We start from the raw sequence: 3,085 nt of genomic DNA on the forward strand, positions 1-3,085 counted from the left end.
TTGCTTTTTATCCAATCCCAGGGGTTTCCACCCCCCACACCTCCCCTCCTTAATCTATCACCAATGAATTTCATGTAACTCACCTATGTCCCTCCTTCGACTGCAAATGTATAAATACAAATGTAACCCCGCCATTCTCCAGAGCATTATCTCAATTCGTTTAGGTTCTGCTTCCCGGCATATGTCGACAGTTTGGCTCAAATAAACTCACAAAAATTCTTTACAGGTTTCAATGGTTTTTTTACGTTAACTCATAGAAGCTAGTTTTCTCAGTTCATATTACACATGGCCAAAGCTCTGCCAACATTTACTCTTTATTAGACAGGGTGGGTCAGGTCTGATACACCAAACTTTGGAGCACCTCAAATGAAACACTGCGTTTGGATGTAATGCACTGACAGGCACTGTTCCTCTGAATGTGATTTTTAGACCAGGAGAGCCTGGCCACTGCCACCTGGGTGGAGGTGATCAAAATTCAGATCCATGGACCCCATCCCAGATCGTCTAAACCAGAACCCCAGAAAACAGGACTTACGAATCTGCATCAAACATGCTAAGTGATTCTTGGAGTCATTGAAGTTAAACTACTTTTGCCCTAAGACAGTTAAAAAAAAAACTGCAAAATTGTAAACTGATGAAAATGGTTTTACAAAAATAAAAAGGAGCAGAAAGTATACATACAGGTTGAGATTAGAGGTAGAATCTCTGCAGTAGGTTCTAGAACTTGAGGGGTGGCAATGGAAATGGAGAGAAATCCAAAGAAAAAAATGGATGGATTTGGCGATTGATTGGGCCTGATGCCAAGTCCAATTATGAAGTAGGTGCAATCCGTTTTCACCTACAGTCCTCTAGAGCACTGGTTCTCAACCTTGGCTGCACATGAGAATCACCTGGGAATCTTTTTAAAATCCTGATTCCTGGGCCTCCTCCTCCGGAAATTCTGTTTCTTTGTTACTAATGTTGTGGCCCCACCCCATAACAAAGAAACAGAATTTCCGGAGGAGGAGGCCCAGAAATCAGGATTTTAAAAAGATTCCCAGGTGATTCTAATGTGCAGCCAAGGTTGAGAACCACTGCTCTAGAGCAAGGCAAAGCAGGCATGGCCTGTCGGGTGTGTGTGGAGGCCTGATCTGGGAGGAAGGCCCTGCTAGTCTCCGGCTCTGTGAATCCTAGCGAGCTGCAGGCTCTCATTGTTGGTCCTGTGATGCGTGCTTCTCAGCGCTATCCTAAGTGTGGCAGCAGAATGTTTGTGAAAGCACAGCCCGTCTGTAAGTGACCGGCAACAGTCAGTCGTCTTGTCCCAGGTGCTGGAGACTTGGCTCAGCTCCTCCTTCCCGAAGAGCATGCCTGTCATCATCACTGTCACCATCAGCAGCAGCAACAATAGCACAAGACCCTGTGGAGGCTACTAGGTGAATGTAGCTACTGTGAATTCCTGATATGCTTTTGCATTAATAAGTGTCTTCTCCAGCAAAGAGATGTAAGTTTTAACATGAGACTGGTGGGTGCAATTTCTTAACTTAGTGAAGTGACTTCAATGGTGAGAATTTCACATTCTGAAGCGAATGGTTGAACAAATATGTCCAGGCTTATGGGCACCTGATATTGCCCAATATGTTCTTTCAGTGGGGACATTTCAGGCTGAAATGCTGAGAGATGTATACATGCATTTTTGCCATTGATAGAAATGGGGATGTTAGAGAAAGAAATCTGTTTTGGGTAGAAGACAATAAATTTGATTTTAAACAAATTGTCATTATATCCTATGAATAATTGAATACATAGAACTACTGTATTTCTTCCAAGGGTATAGAATTAACTAGAAAATCTCTTTCAAGGAGCTAGAATGAACTATTTATTGAAAAAGTAATAGCAGCCCTAACTGGTTTGGCTCAGTAGATAAAGCGTCAGCTGGCAGACTGAAGGGTCCCAGGTTCGATTCCAGCCAAGGGCACATGCCTGGGTTGCGGGCTCCATTCCCAGTAGGGGGTGTGCAGGAGGCAGCCGATCAATGATTCTCTCTCATCATTGATATTTCTGTCTCTCTCTCCCTCTCCCTTCCTCTCTAAAATCAATAAAGAAATATATATTTTTTAAAAAGAAAGAAAAAGTAATAGCAGTTCATTTTTATTAAATGCCTATTATGTTCAAGACCCCATACCAGATGCTTTTCTAAATAGTATCTTCTTTGACATGCATCTGAATCACCTGGATTGGTAGGCCCCACACCCAGAGTTTCAGATTCAATAGTTTTGAGGTATGAAAATTTACATTTATAACAATTTCTCATGAGAACCACTGGAAAATAGTAGAGATTTAATAAAAGTTACTTATTATTTTAAGAAAAATGCAGTGCAACTTTGGATGGAAAGTCATGAAAATTTGCAAACTCCTTTGGTAATAAAAAACAACTTAGTGGCACATCACTAATATGTCATTCCAGAAGCATAACTCTTCCTGAGATTGGAAAGGATAAATCTTATTTAAGAATCCCAAGATTCTGAACACAGAGCCTGCTATGAAATGCACTCTGGAAGCACATGTTCTTACCGGAGGGCTCTTTGGATGCACAGTGAGATTTTCCATATTTATTTACATTTGAATTTATTCATACCACATCTGTTTCTCAAAAAGGATTATGCAGTTTATATACTATTTAAAAGAATTTTGAGGAGAAACTAAGATGGCGACATAGGTAAACACCGGGAAATTGCTGCCTCCCACAACAACTTCAAAAATACAACGAAAGCCCTGACTGGTTTGGCTCAGTGGATAGAGCGTCGGCCTGTGGACTGAAGGGTCCCAGGTTCGATTCCAGTCAAGGGTATGTACCTTGGTTGCAGGCACATCCCCAGTGTGGGGCGTGCAGGAGGCAGCTGGTTGATGTTTCTCTCTCATCAATATTTCTAACTCTCTATCCTTTTCCCTTCCTCTCTGTAAAAAAATCAATGAACTATATTTAAAAAAATAAATATAAATAAAAGCAGAGGAACAGATACAAAAGAAATAAAATTAAGAGATGCATTAGTAGAGACAGGGACCTCAGTACCAGAAATAATAGTCTGAATACCAAAATCAAAATCAG

This window comes from Myotis davidii, unplaced genomic scaffold (genome assembly GCF_000327345.1).
Source record: "Myotis davidii unplaced genomic scaffold, ASM32734v1 scaffold48, whole genome shotgun sequence".
NCBI lineage: Eukaryota > Metazoa > Chordata > Mammalia > Chiroptera > Vespertilionidae > Myotis > Myotis davidii.